At 42.4% G+C, this 27,880-nt stretch overlaps 1 pseudogene; it reads right to left on the reverse strand.

The window, feature by feature from the left end:
- Positions 1-795: 795 nt before the first annotated feature.
- On the reverse strand, positions 796-27,468 carry LOC116911642 (annotated as a pseudogene).
- Positions 27,469-27,880: the final 412 nt, after the last annotated feature.

Consider the following 27,880-nt stretch of genomic DNA (forward strand, 5'->3'; position numbering starts at 1 on the left):
TCTAATAACTTCAGTCAGATAGATTATGTAACAGAAATGTATGAAGTTCTCAGAAATACAGTTCACCCAAACTGACAGATCGGGAGTTAGGAATTCTGAATAGTAATGTATTTTTTGAAGAAATTAAATCTTTACAGATCTTACTACAGTAGCTAAGGATGTTCCTTAGTGATAGAGGCTTGACAGTATGGCCAAGGTCCAGGGATGGATCCCAGCACCGTCCAGTGACACCCTCTCCTGACCAGAATCCTAACCACAAACCTTACACAAAGAAAGCCTGAGGTTAAGATGTCTTCTGGAATGACTAACTTTTAGTAGAAACAGTACACACTTTGGCTGTCAGAATCCTTTGGGCTGAAATTCACTTACTTCGTCAAATGGCCTACTTCACCTGTCTTCAGGTTTCCAATCTGTCAAACCTAAGACAGACATCCAACTTTTTAACATTTTGAAATCTGACCATCTTAAAATTAATGGTAGACCATACATATTGACTGTTTCTTTTTTCTTTTTTTAAAGACTTCAACTTTATTGGATAAAAAATTACAAATGATACAGCAATTAGAGTAAAATCAGTTCTTGAGGGGCTCTAATTTAAATACAACAATAACAAAAAAAAATCTAATTATACCCTTGGTTTTACCAAGTCTGCATGTCAATGCCATCCTCACGATGCAGATTTACGGGCAACCATCAACCACAGAGAACAGAGTAGTTCCAATGTGAGAGGTCTCCTTTCCTGTGTCCTAGAACACAAAATGTTTCCAAAATTAAAGCTGTTTACAGCAAAATACTTCAAGCAAAGTTTTCATTCTTTCCCGTGGAGCCGAAGCTTTCTGAGCCCCTCTCAGTGTCGCCCTGTGTTTGAACCTCCTCTCACTCATGAGCTGCGCAATCAGATCGCCTTTTTCCACCTCAAACTCCTCTTTTCCTAAATTGAACAACACTGCGACCACATTTCCGCTATAATGGTGGTCTATGACACCGGCTCCTACATCTAGGAAGTGCTTTACAGCCAAGCCAGAACGTGGAGCTACTCTTCCGTAGCACCCAGAAGCAACAGCTATCTGAATGTCTGTCTTCGCAGTGGCTTTCTCCAGGGGTGGTACTGTATAATGATAGGCACTGTACAGGTCATAGCCTGCAGCCTGCGCGCCGACCCGCGGGTGGGTGTGGTGGCGTGCTCCGAGAGCCGCACAAAGCGCTGAGAAGCGCCATCCTCCTCTCTTGGAGACAGAGCCGGTCGCAGGGGTGGGAGCAGGGCATGGCGGCAGGCGGGGGAAAAGCAGAAATCAATGAGTGCACGAGCTGTCCCCGACTGTTTTTTCTTTCTTCACATTGTAGAAAATAGTGACACTTGCGATACGGTGCCAGTGCCACATCTCTGTACCCTTGTTCGGAAGCTGAACTGGGATAATGTAAATTTCCGGAAGATAGTGACTAGATGCTAGTCTTCTTTTCCTGTTCTTCATTTTCCAGCAGAGTTTGCATAAGGCTGGCATTATTTCTCCTCTATCATGTGAAAGAGTGGACTAGTCCTGTTTTGAGAGGTTTATGCTAATACGTTAGAAGAATCACACGGTAACAACTCCCAGTTGGATCCTTTTCCTCCATATCCGAACATCTCGCACCTGTGCTTCTGAGACACTGACGGCAGTGACTGGATCTTACTACATCAGCTGCCTTAGATGATGCTGGATGCTCTTCTTTTTAACCAATTTAAGACCAATCTTAAATCCTGAAACAATCATTTGAGTTAGGTAAATATTTCCAGCTTTACACATGAGGAAAGTGAGACAAAGCCATTAATTTGCACAAAGTTCCAAAGTTTGAGCTGCAAAAAAGTTAAACGCACTGATAGGAAGGAGTCCGAAAAGGGAACCGCGTGGAAATGAGAAACCACCTCATGTGTTATTAGTGTGATAATTTTTGTAGTATTTTTCCAATAGAAAAGAGTATTTGTTATTGGTTTTATTTTGACCCTGACACCATGCTAGAGCACAAAGCAAATGATAAAGGTTCATAGAGCTGGCTGCCCTGTCCTCTTTCATGAAGGAACATTTTGATGCCTTACATAATATAGCTGGGATGCTATAAGAATGGGCAGATTTTCTCACGTTGGCTGCCAAATCACTCTTTTCCTTTAACTGCTGAAGCAATATAAATTCGTGGATTTTGAGTAGAGAAAAATAGGATAAACCTCTAAGCTTTAAAAAAATTAATTACATTTATTTATGTGCTGGTGGGGGCATTTATGCCACAGCGCTCCCTTGGAAGTCAGAGGACAGTTTGCAGGAGACTCTTGCTCCACCGTGTGGGTTTAGCATCGTTTGTAGGATCTCTGCTCCTCAGTATGAAAGCAAGAGGCAAGGTGAACCCAAGGTGCCTGGGCTTCTTTCCTGGAAATCGAACCTTCCCTTGAGTGTCTGCTCAAGACAGGCTCAGTGCTCCACTCTTTGTTAGGAGGGGAGGAGAAAGCCAAACACTGTCTTCTAGGTCTCCCTGATTTGAGCTAGAGTTTGAAAGGGAACACTAGAGAGGACATTCTGCCTCGAGCTCCAAGGACCCCTTTGGCTAAATGCTAACCTGTACATGTATGCAAGGTAACTGATAATCCAGGGAAAGAAACCCCAGAAAACAGGGGTTAAGCCATTTTCCTGGAGCTGAAACAGTCATAAGAGTGTTTTCTTGCCAGTGACCTTATGAATGTGTCTCAAAAGGGTCAGACAGGTGTCGGGTAGCTTTATTAACTTGGGCCAAAACAAAGCCCACCATAATGAAAATGGCGTAACAAGATCTGGAAAGCAGGAATGTAAAGTTTACATTGTGGCTTACAATAGAAGTCTTTAAAGCAAGCAAGAAAAAAAAAATAAAGATAGGAAATACCCAGGAGAATAAAAAGACAATAAAAGCAGATGTAGAAACGATAGTGTCTGAGGGTTTTATTGCTGTGAAGAGACCCTATGACCGCGACGGCTCTTACAAAGGGAAACATTTAATTGGGGCTGGCTTAGAGTTCAGAGTTTCAGTCCACAGTCGTCATTACTGGATGCATGACTGCAAGCAGGGAGACGTGGTGCTGCAGAAGTAGCCAGCAGCAGGACGAATGAGTGAACCACCGAGCCTGTCTTAAGCATCTGAACCCTCTAAGCCTGCCCCTGCTGACATACTTGTTCCAACAGGGCACTCCTACTCCAACAAGGCCCAGGGTGCTGCTCTGTGAGCCGTGGGGGCCCTTTTCATTCACACCACCACAGACAGAGATGATGAAACACCTCTTAAACCTCTTCACCTTTTAAAGATGCTAAACTATTGTCTGTACATGTGTCTTACATACTGTTACATGTTTCTTATATGGAAGTCTTCAGAGTAGAAGAAAGCTTGAGCATCATACAGAGCAACATAAAGGCCGCATAAAGACCCAGAGGGTAAAGACCTGTGCAGTACTATACTGATCTACAGTGAGAAATACACAGCGAATTAGAGATGGCCTAAGGAAAGAGCAGTGGACTGCAAGATGTAGCAAGGGAAGCTAATCAAATGAGGCAAGGACATAAGAGAGTAAGAAAACTGGAGAAAACAAACAGGCATGCAAGTAACCAAAATTCTCAACCTTTGCCTAAAACTGCAAACCAGAGATTTTCAACCTTCAGCCATTAGTATTTGGGACAGCAAGCATTCCATGTATTGTCCTGAGTATCATAGGTCAGTTAGTAAGGACTCTGGTTTCTGTTTACGAGGTGTGATTGGCACTGCCATGTAGAGGGAGAAGCAGTCACCCCTGGATGAAAATCACCTCCCAAACCCACAGGTCTAGAGACTCAGGGAGCCCCCTGCAAGGAAAGTTAGCAAATTGTACTAGCAGCCACCATCATCATCATCAAACCAGCGAAAAAGAAAAATCTTGGAAGCAGCCAGACTGCAAGCCTGGTCCAGAGACTCAAAGGTGGCGAGAATGGTCGCCAGCGTCTTGCCAAAGGGAAGGACCCCAGCTTAATCTGGACAGTGGTGTAACTTTCAAGAGTGAAAGTCAGTGTTGTTGAACACTCAGATTCTCCGCTAGTGTGGTCTGATTCTCTGTCTTCCATTTGACGCAAAGCTTTTCCCGAGTGTTCTGGTTGGACTACTGGACTTTTGGGTTCCATCTACGTTTCCCGTGAGTTCCCTTCAGTGTGACTATCTCTACCGAGTTCGGTTTTCAAATCCTGGACCTTTTCCATCTCAGCCAGCCTTGTGCTTTCATCCTCTCGGGCACCCTCAGGGTTTATCCCCTCTCTGTTCCTTGAGCTGTTTGTCTTTAACTTCCTTTAATTCTTTGGTGGAGTTCACCATTGTTCTTTCGATGCCTTGGAATTGGAACAGGTGATTCTCACTGGAGAAGTTAGGCCTGGTGGACTCAGAGCAGACGTACTGTTTTGGTTGTCATATTGTTTGCGGTTTTGCAGTGAAACCTGAGTGTGAGTGTTTTGTTGGTGGTTTTGTGCCTGATGAACACAGTGGGTTTCACAGTGTTTTGTTCCAAGCTGGGATGTTCAGAGATACAGGCAGACCTCTCAGAACTGGGCCGGAGCCCTGGGCTGGACTGGGGTCCATCTGAGAATTGGGGCAAGCGTAGGAAGGGGGCTGAGGGATAAGAGGGTGGACTCACCAGGCTCGGCCACAGCACAGCGTGTGCTGACTTGGCTGTTCTTAGGATGCCATGGCATGAGGCCATGGAGTCAGGTCTTGCAGAGTGAAAGCGAATGTTTATAATATGATCGTGGACATTATAAAAACTCAGGCACTGCATCTCTGTGGTAGAGATGGAAACCTTCCCTTGTGATCAGCAGGAAGGCAGGTGGCTTGTATCCCCACTGCTGTACGACACCGAATTGTAAATCCTAGCCTACAACGGGAGAAAGTAGTAGTCGCTTCTAAGTCAGAAAGGCAGCAGCGGTACTGACTATCTGATAATACATAATGTTATTATGTAATTTGATCTTACATAATAACGTTAAAAGGTGAGCTGCTTTTAATCCACCGTCAGAGGTGGACTTGCCCGACGGGCTTGCAGAACCCCAGCCCCTTTCGTAGGCGTGGATCCAGTCTCCTTGATATTAGGCATCTTACTTCTGCGTCATGTGAAACAGTCTATGAGTTGCCTTTCACGCTCTGTGACAAAAGCGCACAGACCAGGACAGAATGGAAGCGAGCCTGGGTTAGAGTCCCCAAAGGTGTGCCCACCTGCTGAGGTGTCACAGCCCTCCCCCAAAACAGCACCACCTGCATGGCGCATTACAGTAACTGTCTCTTCAAACCTGCATCATAATCTGCTTTCTTATTATTGGCTTTTAATGATTATTTGAGTGTTTTAGATACCGGGCTTTATCAATAACGTGTTGGCCAAGTTTTCTTGTTTGAAGCTTCATTGTTTGACCAGCGTGTTTCACAAAATACAACTTTTTAAACCTTAATAAAAGCTACTAACTTTTTTCTTTATGAATCACACTTTTGGTTTTATATCTAAAAACAAAAACAAACAAACAAAAAAACCAATCACTGACAAGCAAAGTTGTCTGAGGTTTCAGCTCTATTACCTCTGGGGTGGTCTTGTTTCAAAAGGCTCAGTACTTGGTTTGTTCTCTCCTCTCCCCCTCCTTTCTCTTCCTCTCCCTCCTCCTCCTCTTTTTCCTGTCTGTGTACCATGAGCATGCCTGATGCCCACAGAGACCAGAGCAGGATGTTGGATCCCCTAGAACGGGAGTTACTGTCAGATATGAGCCACTATATGGGTTCTGGGGACTAAACCTAGGTCCTCTGAAAAAGCATTAAATGTTCCTAAGTTCTGAGTCATCTCTCCAATGCCATGTATATCCCAGCTTTATTCTGCCAATGGGGCAGAAATTTAAAACATTAGAGGACTAAGTAAAGCAAATTGGTACTTTGCACTCTTCTTGTATAAAGTAAAGCATTCTCAGACTGATGGCAGCTGTAAGCTCAGCACTCAGGAGGCTGAGGCAGGAGGATCGCCATGAGTTTGATTTTATTAATCACCTTAAAATTATTACTAGCATTGAAGAATTGTTCATCGATAAGTTTTAGTGTCCCTTAGAAACGGATGTCTCATAATTTTTCAGTACGTACTGCATTAGTCCGTGTGTCTTTTTCCATCTTGCCTTTTTCTTCCACAGGTATCAGAGAAGAAAGGAAAAGAAGGCAGTAGTGGGTTTGGTGGTCCAGTCGTTAGTTCTCTATATCATGAAGAAACAATCAGGTAATTTCTTTTCTGATTTTTGACAATAAAGTGTACGTACAACATGCATGCATATATGTTATGTGTGCACATAAGTATCTATGTATATTTATTTTAATCTGGTAATTTACAATCTGAAACATTATTCTTCCTTCCCTGTTCTTCTTTCTCTTTCTTTCTTTTTTTTTCTTTCTTTTCTTTTCTTTTCTTTCTGTTTTTGAAACAGGGTCTCTATGTAGCCCGGGCTGTCCTGGAACTCAGTATGTAGAAGAGGGTGGCCTTGAACTCAGAGATCCATCCGCTTCTCCTTTTTTTTTTCTTCTTCTGGTATAAAGGTGTGTGCAGCACTGCTGGCTTGTTCATTCTCTTACTTGGATTTGGAAATATACTATTTAACAGCTCTATTAGCTTTTGTGCTGTGTAAAAATGTCATAATCCTTTTTCTTCAACACCATGTAAGTCAGGAAAGGAATCCTGTGCTACTTTAAGGAATCATGGAATAACTCTAAGATTGTCACTTTACACACTAAAGGGGAGAGTGTTTAATGCCTTTATCCTTTTAGTTAACCAAACATTGCCTTGCTTCCTCTCCAATATCAAATGTTTCAAATGGAAAACTCCATTTGGCCTCCCCAAAATTTACTGAGGGGGAAATGAAGAGAGGGTTGTACCAGAGAGAAACTATGAAGTTTTAACTTTCCAACAGTATCAGTCACCTATCTGTGGTAATGCTCTTTATTTGTGTGCTAGTTTATGCAAGGGCCCAAGATTGAAAGTATTTTCCAGAATGACTTGCTGATTAGTCTCTCTTGGAGCATAGGTGATGTGAATGAGGAGTAACTTGGTGGGACAGAAGCCCATCAAACGTCTTCCAGGAAAGCGAGGTAGCGCTCTGGGGAGAGCTTTCCTGAGATAGATGTAAGCTGATTGGAGTGGGTGATGTTGCAGGGCTTTTGGGATCCTGCTTGTGGTTTAGTTGTAAGGACACAGAGACATCTATAGTATAAGCCTTGCTGGCCTGTTTGCTGGGGCAGCCTCTGAGCTAGCCCATCTAACTTTACCCAACTTCCCCGCCATTGCATCTCCCCATGTGGCTCTCTCTGCCCTACCCCCTGCCCTTCTTCCCTTCTCCCCTCACCCACTTCCTAAAGCAATGGCTCTTAGATCAAATCTGATGGCACAGAAGAGTATCGCTTGTTTTGGTGACATAGATTTTTTATCTGTGTGTTGGGTGGGCATGTTGAGACAAGGATTCTTTGTGTAGCCCTGGCTGTCTTGAAACTCACTCTATAGACTAGGCTGGCCTCAAACTCAGAGATCTGCTTGCCTCTGCCTCCTGAGAGCTGGATTAACAGCATTTCCTACACCCCCAATTCTAATGGAGATTTTTAATTCAGCTAACACGTTTTTACACATCTACCCTGAGACAAAACATGGGTATTTGTCTTCACTTCTTCACTTTGAATAGTGTTTTCTCAGAGCTTTTTGTTGTTCTTGTTTGTTTTTTGAAATAGCGTTTCTCTATTATGTAACTCCTGCTCCCTAAAACCCACAATGTAGGCCAGGCTAGCCTTGAACTCAGAGATCCCAGGAGCTGGGGCTAAAGGCGCGTGCCTCCGTGACAAGCTACTCTTAGTACTTCTGTTTCTTTGGTGTTGCTTTGTTAGTGTTCTTAAGACAGGTCTCATTTGGTCCAGGTCAGCCTGAGTGCACAAGGTGGAGGATGACCTTGAGCTCATGACTTTCTCGCCTCCATCTCTTGAGTGCTGGGATCATAGGTACATGACACATTTGCCTTTTCTTAGTACTTTTGACACTTTCATGTATGTATAATAAATACTACTGAGCCAAATATGAACTTTTGCTATAGGTAAGCCTGGTTAGACCTGGTTTGATCTTTATGCTATTTCTGATTTTTATTATATGCTTATTCATTGTATGTGTGGTTGGTGGGGCAGGTCTGAGCCACAGCATACATACAGAAACACGAATGCTAAGACTCACTGAAAGTCCTTATGCTATTACAAGCATAGTAATTCTCTTACTACTTACTACAGTAGATCTGGAAACATAATCAGTCATGCTTACATTAAGAAACTTCATTTGAATAAAGTGGAATAATTCTGTTATAGTAAACTTAACCCTAGTAATGTTTTCCTGCTTTGGCTGCTGGATTGTTGCAGTGAAGTGCCAGCTGTACACTTTTAGAATTTCTTCCTAAGTATTAAAATGTTTTCAACGATGAAAACAGGCTATCTTCTAAAGTTTATGTCATGGGTATTTGGCGGGATATGGTACTACTACTTTTCTAAGATGAATTGTGTTTTAACTGATGTTATTGACACATTCTTTTTTTTATTATTATTAACTTGAGTATTTCTTATTTACATTTCTAGTGTTATTCCCTTTCCCGGTTTCCGGGCAAACATCCCCCTAATCCCTCCCCCTCCCCTTCTTTATGGGTGTTCCCCTCCCCATCCTCCCCCCATTGCCGCCCTACCCTCAACAATCTAGTTCACTGGGGGTTCATTCTTAGCAGGACCAAGGGCTTCCCCTTCCACTGGTGCTCTTGCTAGGATATTCATTGCTACCTATGAGGTCAGAGTCCAGGGTCAGTCCATGTATAGTCTTTAGGTAGTGGCTTAGTCCCTGGAAGCTCTGGTTGCTTGGCATTGTTGTTCATAAGGGGTCTCGAGCCCCTTCGAGCTCTTCCAGTTCTTTCTCTGATTCCTTCAATGGGGGTCCTATTCTCAGTTCAGTGGTTTGCTGCTGGCATTCGCCTCTGTGTTTGCTGTATTCTGGCTGTGTCTCTCAGGAGAGATCTACATCCGCTCCTGTCGGCCTGCACTTCTTTGCTTCATCCATCTTGTCTAATTGGATGGCTGTATATGTATGGGCCACATGTGGGGCAGGCTCTGAATGGGTGTTCCTTCAGTCTCTGTTTTAATCTTTGCCTCTCTATTCCCTGCCAAGGGTATTCTTATTCCCCTTTTAAAGAAGGAGGAAGCATTCACATTTTGATCATCCGTCTTGAGTTTCATTTGTTCTAGGCATCTAGGGTAATTCAGCGTTTGGGCTAATAGCCACTTATCAATGAGTGCATACCATGTGTGTTTTTCTGTGATTGGGTTACCTCACTCAGGATGATATTTTCCAGTTCCAACCATTTGCCTATGAATTTCATAAAGTCATTGTTTTTGATGGCTAAGTAATATTCCATTGTGCAGATGTACCACATTTTCTGTATCCATTCCTCTGTTGAAGGGCATCTGGGTTCTTTCCAGCTTCTGGCTATTATAAATAAGGCTGCGATGAACATAGTGGAGCACATGTCTTTTTTATATGTTGGGGCATCTTGTGGGTATATGCCCAAGAGAGGTATAGCTGGATCCTCAGGCAGTTCAATGTATTGACACATTCTTATCAGAATTGTGTTCAATTGATACGAAAGCAGAAATAAATTTAGAAATATCAAATAATAGATGGGCGAAAAGAAAAAGGCTTTTTGCATAATCACTGCTTTTCCTTAGGAGATAAACAATGTATTTTGAGCGTATTGTGAAGTTCAGGAAGTCAGCAGGCTTTTGAATAGCTTGGGACCAATGGTTCGGCTCTCCTGGCCATGTTACAGATGAGCTCAGAGCCCAGTTTGTGACCTTGTGGTTCAAATCTTTGTTTCTGCTGTATAGGAGAAAGTGACAGCATGATGTCATCATAGCCCAGAGGCCACACAGGGGCAGCTAGTGCTGAAGTTAGTTAATTGTTGTGGGCTCCACCACTCTAGCTGGGGCCTGAGGAACTTACTCATCTGTAGAATGGGGTGATAGTGTGGCATTTGTGTGGAATATACAGATGCATACAAGTGCCTAGAATACTTCCTGGCAGAATATGCATTTCCATAAAGCTTTTATTAGCACTCAGCACAGAGGGCACCACAAGAGACCAAGCGCTGAAAATAGGAACCAAAAATTACAGTTCAGCCTGCTTACAAGTCAGGTGCAAACTGTTTACTTTTGCAAGAGATTCTGGAAAACTAGGAAGGGAAAGCCAGGCTATTAGATTTGGTACACGTGTAATCTTATCATTTGGTTAGCTGTAGTTCTCAGATGAGCTGTATTTTGTTTATACTCCCACATGCAGGGGTACTGTCTACAGGGCTCTGCACATGGTGCAGTCACCAAAATGACTTCAGTGTTCAGTGAACGCCTGCTTGTGTTTGCTCTAGAAGTCAACATACGCATTGAAAAAAATTAGGGCCAGAATTAAAAATAGAAAAAAGGAAAGGTATACTGCCTAGCCAGCCTGCAGAAAGATTTGGTCTTCTCTGTTATATTTTGTAGTTTGATGCCTCATAATCTGTTAGAATTTTAATTCCACTTACTCAGGCAGCCATCTGGACCTCCTCTCAGCGAGACCAGTCTAGTATACAACTGAAATGATTGATGGGCTCTGGAATTGATTAGTTGTTCTGTGAGACAAATGAAGTGTTTTGGCAGAAAATGCCAGAGGTCACTGCTGTGGTCAGACAAAAAAACATGCAGAATTTCAAAGAGATGTTTGCATTGTTGACTTACAAAGTTTCCATTTTTAAACAGTAATAACATTTGAAGACTATTTTGAAAAATAACTTTTCATTGGTTGCTAGTTGCTCTTCAATATTGATTATAAAGTAGAAGAATATAAGTAAAAACGAGGATGAAAATGCTTGCTTTATGCCTTGTTTTCTTGGTTGAAATATAAACTAGACTGAAAGCACAGAAGCTTGACACTGATACAGAAACTATTGTAAATTTTTTGGAAGCAAAATGTGATTGGATAACAGGCAGCAGTATGACATAGTATTATTGCTATTTGTAAAATTCGTTGGTATAAAATTCTACTTAGGGTTTTATTCAGAGCCTACTGTTGTTATATACTAACCTGGTTTTCGCAAGTCTGTTTAAGGACTGCCATTGTTAAACATCTCTTATGTTTTAAAGATGGAGTCTTTGATCTTTACACTTTGATTAGGCTCAGTCATCATGAGACACCACTGTCCCAGTGACAGCACCGTTCTTAGCACTAAGAGCATCTGTTTGGCTGGCTAGTGTAACCCTTCCCTATTTCACTGTTGCCTGCGATCAACACTGTCTTAACACTTTGGCGATCGGGGATAAATTAGATGACATATGTCTTGTTACAGTCTGGTCGTTCCTTGAGGGCTCACAAGTGTGCACAGGCAAGTGGGCAACCCTCTCTTGAGGATCTGACTGCTCAGAATGAACTTGAGCTATGGATTTATTCAGCCTGTAAAACCTCAGCTGGCATAAATAATTGAGAAAGCAAAGGTTTGTCTGTGGTGCATACCTCAGGGACTCATGGCTCCCTTCCTGCTCTCTACCTCCCTTTCTTATGAAAATGATCCCAGTTGCACTCCCAGATAATAACACACCAAGCAATTAAAAGCCATGGGTGGCTGGAGAGAGGAGAAAAGGTTTAGTTAATGAGCTTTTCCTCTTCCAGTGCCCATGAGAGCCTCTGGAATGACAAGGCGATTAAAGCAAAGAGATAATTATAGATTATGTGAAAATGGGTCCCCGGGGACTAGCAGGTCTTGACATAAACAGTAAGTGTTGTAACAGCCTCCTGGCTCTCATATCCTCCCTTTTCTGGTGTGCTTCCTTGGCTTCTGTGTGCTCGGTGCCATGATGCCGACCAAGCATTCAGGCAGATCCACCTGTTTGCAGATCAGAGCTCTTTGAAAAAGGGGTCATTCATCAGCCACAGCCACGGACTTCCCTTTTATCTCCAATCCTGTTCCCTTTCCTTTGTTCCCTCTCTTCCCACTTTGATCTCTACCTAGTCCTGCTCTCCTTCCTCTCTGATATCCTCATCTTTAGCTAGCGACTGACATGCTTACACTCGTGTGTGTGTTTCCTGTGTGTTAATGGACATGCACAGAAAAGGCTAGAGTTCGTAGTTTTGAAGACAGTATGGCCATTACAATATCAAGAGAAAATATGTCGGGGCTGGAGAGAGAGGGCTCAGCAGCTAAGAGCATTCATTGGCTGTTCTTTTAGAAGTCCTGGCTTTGATTCCTAGCACCCGCTTGATGGTTCACAACCCTAGTCCTAGGGGCTCTGACTCCCTCTTCTCACCTCTGGGCACCTTGGACACACGGTATATGGACATACATGTGGGCAAACACTCATACACATAAAAGAAACCTTAGAAATTAAACAAGAGAGGCAGTGTACACATTATAAGTAAAAGGAACAAGGTCCCTCACCACGTCATTAGGAATAGTCTTCTCTTATGCTTTGGTCACCCTGCTCAAGTCATAGTGCCTTATTTTTATTTTTCAAGGTCTAATTAATATAGGGTTTATTGGTGGATTGATTGATAATGATAATGTCTAAATATGATAAATTATCCCACCTTCAAACATATGATAAATTATTATATATTTTAGATAAGGTCTGACATAGCCCAGGCTGGCCTTGAACTCTTGATTCTTCTGCTTCTACTTCTTCTTACTCTGCAGTTAATATAATGACACTATCATCTACTGACTGTTTATACTCATATGATGTTATATGAGCTATCTCACTCAATTTTCATCCTGGTTTTGTTAATGAACATCTGTGTCACAGATGAGGACACAAATTCAAGGTTAGGTTACTTGTCTAGGGTCACTGTGGCTAGTAGCTCTCCTACAGTTTGTGTGCCCTGCTGGATCCTGAAATGGCTGAGGAGACATTGTAATTTTTAATTAATGAAGTGGAATTTGACAGCTGGTATTGTAGTTCTATACTATCTTCACTTTAAAAATTAAATACTCGAAATGTACATAAGAAATACTCAAGTTAATAAAAAAAAATAAAAATAAAAATTAAATACTTTTTCCTTTCAGCATTCTTAAGAATATACTTCCCCGAAAAAAAGATGATGCTTCATCTGTATTGTTTCATTGATTTTTAAACAATTTAATGGTTGGGAATGTTAACTCACCCTTCGGAGAAGTCTTTTAGCAAAGCAGGTGTGTGAATTTTTCTGGTGTTGGCACTGACTTTCCAGGGATCGATCAGAAATTTTATTTTCTTGGACACATTTAAAGCACCACAATTTTCCTTCAACTTTGCAAAGAGGCAGATTTTAGAAGGTAGAAAGGACTTCAAGTAGTCAGTGTCTTTATAAAATCATAGTTAATTTTTCCAACATAACTAATTATCTCTAATCAATGGGTGACTTCCACATACATGTCTGTTTGACATGCAGGGCTTCAAGAATAACATTACAGTAAACCAGACAGTAAGTGCTTTAATCTTAAGGGGTATGCCTTAAATGTGATTACCGTTGAAACAGTGTTTGCCAACACTATGTCTTTGCTTCTTGGTCTTGAAAAAGAGTGGTTCAGGAGGGAGCTATGACTTGCAGGATATTTGTGAAGCTCACAGAACAAACTCTCAGTAATAGTTTTGATAAAATTAAGACTCAAAACTGGTGTTCTACAGGGCAAAATTATCATCTAAGATTTTAATTACATATTAAGTAGAAGCAAGAATTTTTAATACACTAAATTAACCCTTGTGTGAGTAAAATGGTTTTGTTTGTTAATATTTCCTGTTGTTGTCTTTTGGCTTTGGGTTGTTGTAACACAGTAAGGGAAGGCATCTGCAGCAGCAGTCTGCCGAGGCGTCCACGAGGCAGGCCCCTCCGTTAGTACTCACCTCGTTTGTGTAGAAGGACAGTGTGGTGTCCTCTTGCTCCTGATCCAGAGTGTAGAGAACTTACCTTTGTTCTTCCCCAGCTAACTCACTGCACTGCCAACATGTGCAGGGCTCTGTATGATGGGCTGTCCTGCCTACTCCTCCAGTGCCACTGGTACCTCAACCACGGCCGTGGACAGTTGCCCAATTTATTAATTTTTATTGGATATTTTTTATTTACATTTTAAATGTTACCCCTTTCCCAGTTCCCCTCCAGAAACCCACTGTCCCATCCCCCCTCCCCCTGCTTCTATGAGGATGCTCCCCCTCCACTCCCTCCTACCTCTCCGCCCTGACATTCCCCTACACTAGGGCATCAAGCCTTGACAGGACCAAAAGCCTCTCCTCCCATTGATGCTCTACAAGGCCATCCTCTGCTACATATGCAGATGGAGCCATAGGTCCATCCCTGTGTACTCTTGGGATGGTGGTTTAGTCCCTAGGAGCTCTGGTGTGTGTGGGGGGGGATCTGGTTGGTTGATATTGTTGTTCTTCCTATGGGGTTGCAAGCCCCTTCAGCTACTTCAGCTCTTTCTCTAACTCCTCTATTGGGGACTCTGTTCTCAGCTCAGTGGTTGGCCATGAGCATCCACCTCTGTATTTGTCAGGCTCTGGCAGAGCCTCTCAGGAAACAACTATATCAGTCAGGCTCCTGTCAGCATGCACTTCTTGGTCTCCACACTATTGTCTGGGTTTGGCGTCTGTATATGGAATGGATCCCCAGGTGGGACAGTCTCTGGATGGCCTTTCCTTCAGTCTCTGCTCCACATTTTGTCTCCATATTTCCTCCTGTGAGTATTTTTGTTCACCCTTCTAAGAAGGTCTGAAGCATCCACACTTTGGTCTTCCTTCTTCTTGAGCTTCATGTGGTTTGTGAATTGTATCTGAGCTTTTGGGCTTATCAATGAGTGCATTTACTTTTTTTTAAACTTTTTATTTTTATTTTATTTTACTTTATTTATAAGGTCTCATTTGCAGACTCACTTTCTTTCTTTTTTTTGTATTTTAATCATGTCAAGCCAGGAGAGAAAGAGAGAAGAGAGAGGAGAGAGAGAGAGAGAGAGAGAGAGAGAGAGAGAGAGAGAGAGAGAGAGAGAGAGAGAGCGAGCAGAAGAGAGGAAGAGTGGAAGAGAGAGTGAGAGACTCCTGTAGCTTTATTCACCACTGCAGGCTCACTTTCTAATGCTTTCTTTGACCATCCTTATTGTTATTTATATATAATTTTATTTTAAATTCACAAATAATCATGTATGTGTTTATGTGGCACATTGTGTTATCTTGATTCATATATACATTATAGAAAGTCAAGCAAGTTAATGTCTCTGTCACCTCACTAATATGTCACCATTTGTGGTGAGAGTTAAAATTCTAGTGATTTTATGATACACAGAGCTTATATAACTATGAGCACCCTGTCGGGCAGTAGATCTCTAAGATATGTTCCTCAGTGTAACCAAAACTTTGTTGCTTTAACCAACTTCTTCTTTTCTGAGCCCTCCCTCTCTCCCTCCTTCCCTCCCTCTCTCCCTCCCTCCCTCCCTCCCTCCCTCCCTCCCTCCCTCTTCTGGTCTGAGGTAACCACTCTTCTTACTGAATTGATGTGAAATTTACCTTTTAAGATTTCACCACAAAGTGAGGTCATACAGTACTCTTCTGTGTTAGACTTCTTTCCCTAATCAGTGTCTTAATTACTTCTCTATTGCTGTGAAGAGACACCATGACCAAGGCAATTTATAAAAGAAAGCATTTAAATGAGGCTTACAGTTTCAGAAGGTGAGTCCCTGACAGTCATGGTGGAGAACATGGCAGCAGGCAGGCAGGCATTGTTCTGGAGCAGCAGCTGAGAGCTACGGGGTGTGTGTGTATGTATGTGTGTGTGTGTGTGTGTGTGTGTGTGTGTGTGTGTGAGAGAGAGAGAGAGAGAGAGAGAGAGAGAGAGAGAGAGAGAGAGAGACAGAGAGAGACAGATAGAGACAGACAGACACAGAGACAGACACAGAGAGACAGAGACAGACAGACAGTATGGAATGATGTGGGCTTTTGAAACTCAAAGCCCACTCCCAGTGACACACCTTCTTTAACAAGGTCACACTTCCCAACCCTCCCTATCCCATGTTTGCGAACCAGACATACAAATTAGACTCTTTGGGCCACTCTCACTCAAACCAACACACTCCGTTTTCTGTGGTCCCACCTGCGTTCTGTGTTGTCACAGACAGTAGAAACTTCTTCATTCATTGCATTGTGAATGTCACGTCTCCTTCACCCATCCACTCATCGATGGACACACATCTAGGCTATTGAAATAATGCAGATACGAACATGGAGTGCAAATATCTCCTCATAGCACTTCAAGTCCGCTAGCTATACACCCAGAAGTACACTTGCTGGAAACATGGAAACTTCATATTTGTTTTTTTAGGCACTCCTATAATTTTTCAAAATGCTCTATTATTAACAGCATGTGGGAGTTCCTTTTCCTCCATGTTCACCAGTACTTGTTAACATGCACCTTCTTGGTAATAACTGGCTTAGTAGGCAAGAGATGGAGTCTCACTGTGGCTTTAAAATGCAATTCGCTTCTGATTAGAATTTAAATTTTTTTCTCGTGTGGCTATGGGCCATCCATATCTCTCTTCTCCCCCCACCCCCCATCACTTTCCCTTTTCCCCCTCCTCCCTTTCTCCCTGTTCCCTCCCCCCCCTCCTCCTCCCCTTCCCCTCTTCCTTTCTCTCCCCCTTCTTCTTCCTCCCTTCCCTCCCCTGCTCCCAAGAAATGCCTGTTCCGACCCCTTTTCATTTTAAAATCAGGGTATTTGTCTTCTTACCGTTGAGTTTTTGAGTTCTTTACACATTTGGATAGTCTTTATTTGGGTAGCTGACTCCTGGCTTCTGGCCACTCCTGTGTAGAGTACTGGGTCAGAGCAGTGGTGACCCAAGCATCCTTTTGTAGTGCCTGAGGACTTTAGGAAACATTTCCAATTTTTTAATAATTGCAAAAGATAATGACTTTACTTTCTATAAATGATATAATTTTTAAAATAAATTTCACTTCAAAAATGTGGTTAATGAAATTTAAATAAGGTGATAATAATTCTTTTTTTTTAAAAATATGTGACAGTTATTGAAGAATTGGAAAGGGGTGATGCATGGGAGATATTCCCCCAACCCACGTGATGCTTCAGTTATCTCAAAAAGCTACATTCTGATCCTGATTAAAAAGTGTGTGAGTGCGCTCTCTATAAGAAAATTCATATATATTTCTTCTTAGTTTTCACTTCCGTCTTCATTTAGAACTAACATGTTTCTATGTGGTCATCATGTTATCACAGTTCTTTACAACAAAATATGTGTATAAGCTGAAGGTTAAAAATTGTGTTTTCTGAGACATCACTTACTTTTTTTTATTTGAGCTTCTTCAATTATTATATCTGAATATTTGATCAAAGTAATTCACATGATACATTTTGTTAAATAATTAACTATACACGCTTTAAAAAGAGATTGTTTGAGTGAAGAAAACACAGGAAGGGTGACGGGGTGAAATTCTTAGCGCCTGAAGTCCTGTGGGCGGATGAACACAGCAGAAGGTGTTGCTTAGCTGAGACTGGGGATGAGCTCCCTGGCCAGCACATCCCCTGGAGGCCTTTGCGTACTTGTATCTTCCTGGGCCTCTGGTCTAAGTAACCGTCAGCATTTGTTTGTATCTTTTTAAATGTGGTCTTACTCCCTTTGAGTTTTAATCCCTCAAATATCTCCCACTATCTCTTTACTAGAATACTGCATTATATATCAGTCTTCAGTTGCTTAATATTTTGAAGTAAAGTGAAGTGTTTTCTGAAGACTAGATTTCTGAGCTGGCACCATAAGTATATTTTTAATTTTATGAGATAAGTGAACTAGGAACTGCATGGACTTCATGGATCACACCAGGAAGCCTACTTGAAAACAGCCTTTGGCAGGAAAAGATAGTCTCTGCAGAAAGTGGGACAGACAGCAGTTTTAGGAATGAGCACGGCCCTCTCCTCTTGAGATCAGATGAAGTAGCTATGTCAGTCAGCTTTGCATTGCTGCCACAAAATACCAGGAATAAATTAAGTTCAGGAAGCCAAGGTTACTCCGGTGCACTTGCAGAGGCTACGGCTCTCCAGGGCTACAGGCCTGACACTGACGGCGTGCTAGCAGGAGTGCGAGCCACAGGACGCTACCCCACGGCAGCCAGGGAGAGAGAGGCGGGTGGCAGGCCAGATCCAGGGACAGAACTTATCCTTCAGAGACATCCTCCTCAATAAGGGCTTCCAAGGAGCCCCACCCCCTTAACAGTCCACTCAGCCTGCACCGGTCAGTAAGATTAGTCCCCTCGTGGTCCAAGACTCTCTCAAGACCTCCACCAGCCAGAAACCAAGCCTTCAGCATAAGAGTCTGTTAGGGAGGCTGCATATTCAGACTGTAACAGTGGCCATATTCTAACACCACCCCCATTAGGGCGTGTCTTTACATTTCAAGTGAATTTGAAAGATGCCAGTAGGTTCTTTCCCCTTTAGGTATAGTGATATATTTTAAACCTTTGGAGTGATCTTAGAAGAGACTTTTGTCTTGTGCTAGGGAAAAACTCATTCACCAAAGAGGAAAAAGATTATTAAGTAAAAATCGTAAGAGAAAGGGAGATAAATCAGAAGATGCAGAAAGGCCCTAATTAATATTTCTAAGGTCTACACTGTATAAGGTTAGGGTCACTCGCCATCTCTTAAACGGCATCAGAGGGTGATTGTTTCAGAGGACTTCTCGGGAGATTGCAAAGGGAGGAAAAAGTTTGGTTTGTATGTGTCAGATGTGGTAACACATACCTGTAATCTCGCTCTTAGAAGGCTGAGGCAGGAGGTTGCAGATTTGAAGCCAGCCTGAGCTACGTAGTAAGATCCTGTTTACAGGAATTAAAGTGGTTGGCGGTGGGGTGGGGTAATTATTTGATTTGTTTACTAGTAAATAAAATAGTATTCTGGTGTAAGTATTGATATACATATATATTTAACAGATAAGACCAAGAATATCTTTAGTGTTTTTTAATATTAGACACTTGGCTTTGTAGCACATTTGCAGTGGTTTTATTAAAGTTTTTTTTTATATTTAAATTGTATTCCTTACCATGTAGTGTTATTTTAGATGCCTCTGCCTTACCTGTTTAGCAGTAAGAGCTGCCTATTATAAACAGGTAATAGATTTTAAAATGTCTGCTGCTCTTTAGAAATTTTCATACCAAACCGAATAGTTGATACAGGTAAAGCGTCTAAGAAACATTAAAAACGCATTAGACAAGATACACAAGTGAGTGTGTCTGTGCTGCTCTGAGTGCTAAGGGGCAGGCGTGCATGGCATCGGGAACTTGGGTTCAAAATGGAGCAGGCTAAACGCCCTCTCGCCCATGAGTAACCCTTGCATATGACCAGGAGTGGTGGCCCAGGTGGCCTGCAGTTTTCCACTCTGCCCCACCCCAGCTCCCATCATTCCCAAGTCAGAACCGTTGTTCCAGAGACCGCGGTTCGTTCTGCTTCAGGTGATAGAATCATTTTCTCCAGCAGTTGAGGTCATCGCCGCTTGAGTTCCAAGGCCCTGTTGTTCCCAAGATGGAAATAGAAACCCACTTTTTAGCAGAAGTAGTGTTGCCATTGGTAGCCAGTGACAGCAAAAGTCATAGTATATACAGCCATAATTTTAAAACAGACTTTTCTAGGGTTTGGCCTTAGTTTTTCATAGTTTGTTTGTTTGTTTTGGCTTTGGGGTTTTTTTTTGGGGGGGGGGTGTCTAAAGCACACTTTGATTTCTGTGAAACAAGACATGGTTTCTTCCTTACAACCGAGCTCACTTTCACTGGCCGGAAGCAGGCCGTTCCTTCTGCTCTCCTTCAGTCCTTTCCCAGGACAGATTGCCCAATTTAATGATGCTCAGAGTTTGTCACTTTTACTCTCCTGTCACGTTCTTGCTCAGCCTTGTACCTCTGGTTGGTATCACCTTGCCCAGTGCCCTCTGTGTAGTGGGCACACAGTGAGATATAATAAATGCTTCAGAAAGGCCGTGTGTGGTTGCTGCCAGAGTTGTGTGTTCTGAGATCATCAGCTACGGTTGCAGTAACTTTTTACTCTGCATGGCTATTCAGATTGTCTTTTAAGGTAGATAGATTCTGAAGGGTTTCGATTTTTTTTAATGAGTAGATGATAAGGTCTTGAAAATAATAAAACACATTAATGCCCAGTCGGTGGTGGTACACGCCTTTAACTCCAGCACACAGGAGACAGAGGCAGGAGGTTCAAGGCCAGCCTGGTCACAGAGCAAGTTTCAGGATAGCCAGGGCTACACAGAGAAACCTTGTCTCAAAATAGTAGTAAGTAGTAGTAGTAGTAGTAGTAGTAGTAGTAGTAGTAGTAGTAGTAGTGGTAGTAGTGGTAGTAGAAGTAGTAGTAATAAATTTGGGAATACAAAAATTCTTTTATACCTGTCCATAAAGTTCATCTACATATTAGAGATGTTCGTTTTTATATTCTAAATTACCTATTGCCATTTTTTGAGTCACTAATCTAGAAAAATGCACACATATGCATTACAGGGATAATTCTATGTAATATTTTTGAGGCTTCATTTATCTTTATTGTATGTGTACATAGGTGTTTGCCTGAATGTGCCCGTGCATTACATGCATGCAGTGCCCGTGTAAGCCAGCTGAGGGCATTGGATGCACTAGGCTGGAGTTAGAGACAGTTGTGAGCCATGTGGGTGCTGGGAATGTAACCCAGGTCTGCTGGACGAGCAGGCGGTCGTAACTGTTGAGGCATCTCCCCAGACCCAGTTCCAGGTAGTATTTTAGAGAGCTTGCAGACCTCATACTAAAACAGTCTGCCATAAATTCTGGACTGGACTGCCTCCGACTAGTGGAGGCACATGACATAATAGAAAATATATTATTATATATATAAAAATCAGCTGCTCTCAGTGAGTTCTGTTTTTAAAGATTTTTAACTGTGTGCGATGGGGGTGCCATCTATGCACTTGAGTGCAGGTGCCAGAGAGACCCGATGTGTCAGATGCCCTGGAACTGGAGTTACAGGAGGTTGTGGGCTGCCAAGAACTGCACTTAGAGCCTCTTCAGGAGCAAGCAGCGTGCACTCTTAACTGCTGAGCCATCTCTCCAGCCCCACAGCTTTGCTTGTTTGTTTTTACATTTGATAGCTGTGGGTTAATTTGCAAGGTTATTTAACCTCTCTTTGCCTGTGAAGTGAGAGTATTGTAAAGAATGAAGACTGGGGAGAAGGGGTTTGCCTCACAAGCATGAAGACTGATTTCAGCTTCCAGGGCCTAGGGCAGAACTCAAGAGGCAGACAGGGGACCCCTGGTGCAAGCTGGCCAGCTAGACTTACTGAATTGGTGAACTCTGGCTCCGCAAAGACCCTGCCTCGTGTAAAGGAAAGAGCAATCGAGGACATCCACACGTGCTCACCTGCCTTCACACACAGGAGTGTCCTCACACTTGACACACGTGTGAATGAACGCATGATGCATAAATACGGGCCAAACAAAGATGAAATGAGTTTCTCATTTGCTATACTCTGCTCCCTCCGAATTGCCATGTTACCACAGTGCTGCTCTAAATGAAAGCTCCTCCCAGGAATGTGCTGTCAGGGTATGAAAGTGACCGGTGCAGGACAGGGTGCAGAAAACCCACCTTGAGGCAACTTTGGAGGAGGGGAAGTCTTTCCTACGAGGACCACGGTTTCTGTGGTCCTTTTAGACACTGGGAATCTAATGCTCTGCCTGTCACTTTAAACCCACTAAGGTCTATGTCCTCAGAGAACAACTTGTGTTAAGACCATGTAACCTTTGTGTTTTATCCAGTAGGACAAACAAACAGCTTTTCTTTTTTTTACTCTAATTAGGGAAGAAGACAAAAACATATTTGATTACTGCAGGGAAAACAACATTGACCACATAACCAAAGCCATCAAATCGAAAACTGTGGATGTGAATATGACAGATGAAGAGGTATGGAAAGCAAGCCCTGGGGTGCCAATGTCGTGCATGGGTGCTGCGGGTGGCCGGTTACGTCACATGCGTTTGTTGTTCTGCTGCAGTGACACTTTGTCACTGCCGTGCTTCTCAGCTGCAACTCTAAGTGGAGCGGGGCCAAGGGCATCTCAGAGAGCATCGTCCATGCTGTAAATTAAGTTAGGAGCTGAAACTTGCCAAGTAGCTTCCATTTGTCTGTGGTAAAGGAGAGGAGCCATGAGCACGGTAAGCGGTATCTGTAGGTATGCCTTCGGTCATGCTGTAAATGTGCGAGTCTTGTTCAGAAGTATATTCCTGGAAATCTGGCAGAATTTTTGTAAAGCCAGTCATTTAAACGCTGGCCCACTATACTAAATTATTTTGTAGGATATACTGCTTTGCAGCTGACTTTGGGTATGAAGTTGCAGCATACCGAATAATTGAGTTACAGTTAACACAGGAGCAAAATTTGCTAGTTACCGTTTAATGACTTCTTGTTATTTTGTGATTCTGTACAAGAAAATAGAAATAGTCATAGGGGCCCTTGGAGGGGTGGTGTGCACAGCTGTATAGTGCTTATCCAGCGCCTGCAAGACCCCAAATTCCCTCCTTGCCACTAACAAAGGAACAAAGAAGGGAGATCTAATAGCAAATGGCTAAAACGGAGTCGCTCTTAGGAAGGAGACACACAGCGTCCATGGGTGATCTGCTGAGGTACAGACAATAACTGTGTGTAGTTAAGAGCTCTGTATACAGGCAGCCTTTGGTAGCATCTCACCTTTAGAAAGCATCCTCCCTGTACTATGTTGTCAGTGACTTCTGGAGGTGAAAGGGTAAATTACTATTCTACAAATACTAGAACACATTTGACTCTAGCTCACTTGAGGCCAAAACTTTGAATTCTTTAATTACTTCTTTTGTAATTTCTATATATCATGCTAAATGACACACTTTTGTCTTTTCAGTTATTGAGTGCCTTCTGTTTTGTATTTGCACTTGCCTGTTTTAATCATCTTGCTCTCTGTCTTTCTCTGCCCTCTTAAATTTCAGCTTTCTGGTAGAATATTAAATTGGTGTTTATAATTCTACACTGTGTAGACACTGCTTGTGGTTGAGCTGTCAACTGTACTATGTTATTAATCAACTTTTGCTGCAGAAATGAACAACTCCCAGAGTTCAGCAGCTTACAGTGTCTTGCTCATATCACCTTCTGGTCATGGGTGATAACATTTCCTATATTCCTATATTCTTTTACTTCATTTCCTGTTCAATGGTAATCTCTCTATTTCAGAAGGGCTTGGGATTAGTGAGGCCTCTGCAGGTTCTCCTGGCTATGTTTGGCCCAGTTCCTCTTCATTTCAAGTGGCTTTTCTCTCAAAGGTAAAAGGTCAATGAATTAGATACTGTGGGGTAGGAAGAACTAAAGATAGGCACAGCCAGGCCTCCCTCTACACACACTCCACGTCCATTAAATGTTTTATTACAAGTGTTAGCTATCACATCTACCTACATTCCTTTGGCCAAAACAAGTCACAAGACCAAGGATTTTTGGTGGGATGTTCTTTCTGATTATAAACTAGCAAGGCAAAAAAGAATCAATGACTATATAACTGTACATAGTAATACCTACTTACTGTGGAATAACATTTTGTCTTGACCTGTTGTGTGCATGTCATCCTGGGCCTTTTTTTACTGTTTTGAGATTTGTTTTCTCTCTTGCCTGGCTTCATGTTTTCTGTGTCCTGTGAGCTTTTCTCTTATTGTTTACTTCCTTGATTTCCTGGAGCATCTCCTTCATACCTTTTCCTTTATTATTCATTTCCCATTTTTGTGAGTCACCTCTTCTAGTAGCTTCCTTTTTTAAAAAAAAAAGTATGAATGGCTTGAGAGCTCATTGAAATTCTCTCAGAATTCTCGGCATACTCCCTGAATAGTTAATGAACTAATGAGTGACTAGGTAGAGATAATGGAGTAATGGTGGAGGCAAGACCCCATGGATTCACATCCAGTCCCTATCACTTTCAAGCTCCACGACCCACGTGGAGCTTCCTGTGCCTCAGTTTCCTAATGATAGATGGAGATAGTGGTGCTTGTGTGGATCACTTTGAGTATTAGTTAATATATGCATGTAAATTGTACCCAACACGGTGAGCACACAAAATTGTCACCTTGTTAACTTTAATATGAATGAAAAGTGATAGCAAAACTAAGAAATACATGAAGGAACTCGCTCTCAAGAGCCACTTTCCATAGAAAGTATGCAAATACCATCTGACCCGTTAGTGTTTTTATCTTTCCAGAATAGTACTTGGTGCAGCGTCTGTAAGAGTCTGCGGTGCATTTTTGTTTCTTACTCTACCATAGTGACAGGAGCTCTTTAAGTTAAATTAGATTCATCTTTATCCCACAAGCAAGAGCTGACATTCGGAGGTGAGCATTTGCCTTTCCAGTGCAGACAGCTGCCAGGTAGGAGTGAGGTCCAGCAGAGTGCTCGCCTCTGGACCCAGGAAGGAGCAGCAAAGCCGGGGAGCAGCACAGGTGCCCAGATCACTTAGGGTTTGCAGCAGCTGCCCTCCCTCCCCTCCCCTCCCCCTTTCATCCCGAGCAGTTGTGAAGGTCATATCCAAGTGTGCCCTCTACAAAGAGTAGTGGGTAGTCCGAGTAAGTGAGTGACCGCAAACAGCTTACACAGCAACACATTCTTGTTGATGGAGCTGGAAGAACTGGGAAGGCTGTTCTTGACCACTCAGTGTTGGATCAGCGCGGCTGCTCAGCTCCTCCAGTTTCTTACCCATGCAGCTGCCGGTACCCCAGCCTGCCAGAACACTGTTTCCACGACAGATGAAGTGCTTACACATTCATAGACTGAGACGCCGAGAATTCAGTTGGGTTCTCTCATTGCTCCAAGCAGATTTCTGCCTTTCCAACCATGACAACGCTGGCTGAGCTTTGAATACTTATGGCAAGCCCTTTATTATCGATCAGGGATTTCTATGAATTAATTTAAGAACAAGGGGACCTGGGGCTTCAAATCAGAATCAGATTTGACAGCCTAAGTGAAATAAACTGTAGTGCTTCATGGCCTCGAAAGCTCTGACAAGTAGAACATTTGGTGAGCGTTGACGATACTAAATTAAGTGCCTCAAAGTTGGGCTTCGCAGCTGAGAAGGGAGTTTAGTGTCAAAAGGGCAGCCTGTCCATGTGTCTGAGTTTGAATTTAAGGCGTTTCTGTGCAAATTGTACAGGATTTCTGAAGATACCATTATCTTTATTATTTTTATTGAAAATACTCACCTAACAAGTTCAAACAATTTTAGTCTCGCCCTTATGTGACTAAAAATTACATTTCTTGCTTATAAAATTTGCTTATAATGAACTTTGTAACTTCATTATAGTCATAAAGTGAAAAGCACATATACTGTGAACTATTATGCACTAAAAATGATGCAATAAATTGTTAAATTATTTTAAATATATTAATCATTTTACCTAAGATTCACGTGTTTGGACCTGACTATCATAAAGTAGGAAAGAATGTATATGAAAGGCCTTTTAAATAAGCTGTGTTTCCTTGTACAGTGAGGCTGCCTGAGTATATATAGGTCCATATTCGTCCATATTTACTATGTAATTGCTCATAACATAGTAAAGCCAGAAGCTGTGTTTCCTTTGTTTCCTTTTTATTTTATTTATTTATTTTGTTTATTTTTATTTTGCTGTGTGAGTCTCAGGCCTTAGGCATTGGGCCACACTTTCAGCTGAGGCCTGTTATTTCTAGAAGAAGTTTTTTTTATTCTTTGAGAATTTCACATATGTGTTTAATAAAATATGATCATATTTACCACCCAGGACATGTATTTCTAATTTGAGAAAGTACCATGGTCTTTTTAGTTGACGAAATTAGGAGATAGTACTTTGCATAAGAGAAAAGTTCTTGTAGTTATTCCTTCTATTCGGGAAGATTTTCTGTCAGGTGTGTTTCAAAGCCTAAGTTTATAGGAATTCGGTGTTATATGGGATGGCTTTTACATTTAAATTACAACTTTTACTGTAATTTTAATATCTACAAATGTTTGGAGCATGAGAATTATGAGAAAACCTGAAGGGTCGACTGTCAGAGCCGCTCTTCATTTCATATACTGGCTTGGGCTGTGTATGTGAGTCAGGGCTGTGTATGTGTCAGTCAAGCTGTGTTTGTGTGTGTATGTCAGTCAAGCTGTGTTTGTGTGTCGAGCTGTATATGTGAAGGGCTGTGTATGTGAGTCAGGGCTGTGTATGTGAGTCAGGGCTGTGTATGTGAGTCAAGCTGTGTATGTGAGGCGGGCTGTGTATGTGAGTCAGGGCTGTGTATGTGAGTCAAGCTGTATGTGAGTCAGGGCTGTGTGTGTGAGTCAGGGCTGTGTATGTGAGTGGGGCTGTGTATGTGAGTCGGGCTGTGTCTGTGAGTAGAGCTGTGAGTAGAGTATGTGAGGCAGGCTGCATATGTGAGTCAGGGCTGTGTATGTCAGTCAAGCTGTGTTTGTGTGTCGAGCTGTATATGTGAATCGGGGCTGTGTATGTGAGTCAGGGCTGTGTATGTGAGTAGAGCTGTGTCTGTGAGGTGGGCTGTGTCTGTGTTCAGTGCTCACTGCATGTGTAGTGATGCCTTGGAAGGACAGGAAAAGGCATCAGATCCCCTGGAGCTGGAGTTACAAACCCTCCTGGGCCACCAATGAGTGAGTACTAGGAACCAATCCTGGGTCCTTCGGGAGAGCAGCCAAGTACTCTTAACCTCTGCACCACCTCTCCAGCCTCAAGAAAGAGTCTTTTAAGGGGGAAAGAAGGTATAAATAATTTGTAAAGTATATTCATGGCATAAGCAGATTATTATGAAAATAAGCATAAATTATATAACCTTTGTCTTGTATATTACTTCTCAATAAGTTGCATAAATAAACACTTAATATTTACTGATGACATTTGAATAGTATTTTAAATCTTTACAGTAATTTGAGTTTAGTTTAGAGCACAGTAGTGATGTGCTCACAATGTTAGAGGATGTCTTAGGGTTTACTGCTGTGAACAGACACCATGACCAAGGCAACTCTTAAAAGGACAACATTTAATTGGGGCTGACTTACAGGTTCAGTCCATTATTGTCAAGACAAGAGCATGGCAGCACCCAGGCAGGCAAGGTGCAGGAGAAACTGAGAGTTCTACATCTTTATCTGAAGCTGTAGAAGAAGACTAGGAGGAAGGTCTTAAAGCCCACACCCACAGTGCACTCTTCCTCCAACCAGGCCACACCTCCAAATAATGCCATTCCCTAGACCGAGCATATTCAGCCTGCACAGGAGACAGATTCAGTGCGTGTCTACCACCAGCCCCAGTGTGCTCACACACGAGGCTTGGTTTTCTGTACTTACCCAAGCGGCTGCTTTACGGTGGTTCTTTCCCTTCTGACCGCCGAAGCCATAACTGGTATCATTAGCTACCTTCTGTATGTCTTCGCTCTTTTGTACACTTTGAGGGTCACCTTCTGTTGACCCTGTCACTTCCCTTTGCTTTATTTTAAATCGGTGTCATATATCATAATGTAACGTACAGTTTTGGCTCAAGACACAGCTGAAAACTATGATAAAACTGACAGTGTTAACCCAGCAGAAAGGTAAAGATTTAAGTAGCCTTTGAACTGAAGCCAAGTTCATGATTTTATTTGAGATTTGGAAAGGAAAAGAAGAAAAAACACACACAAGGCACTAAACTGAAGGAACTTTTGTTTTCCACGCTGATTGGGAAACAGATGACTAACTCTGTAATTATGCGTATTTGCACTGGTACAGGCAATGGCGTTTAAAACCAGTGGCTATGATTTTCATTAGCAAAAC

The sequence above is a fragment of the Rattus rattus genome, chromosome 10, assembly GCF_011064425.1.
Source record: "Rattus rattus isolate New Zealand chromosome 10, Rrattus_CSIRO_v1, whole genome shotgun sequence".
Lineage (NCBI taxonomy): Eukaryota > Metazoa > Chordata > Mammalia > Rodentia > Muridae > Rattus > Rattus rattus.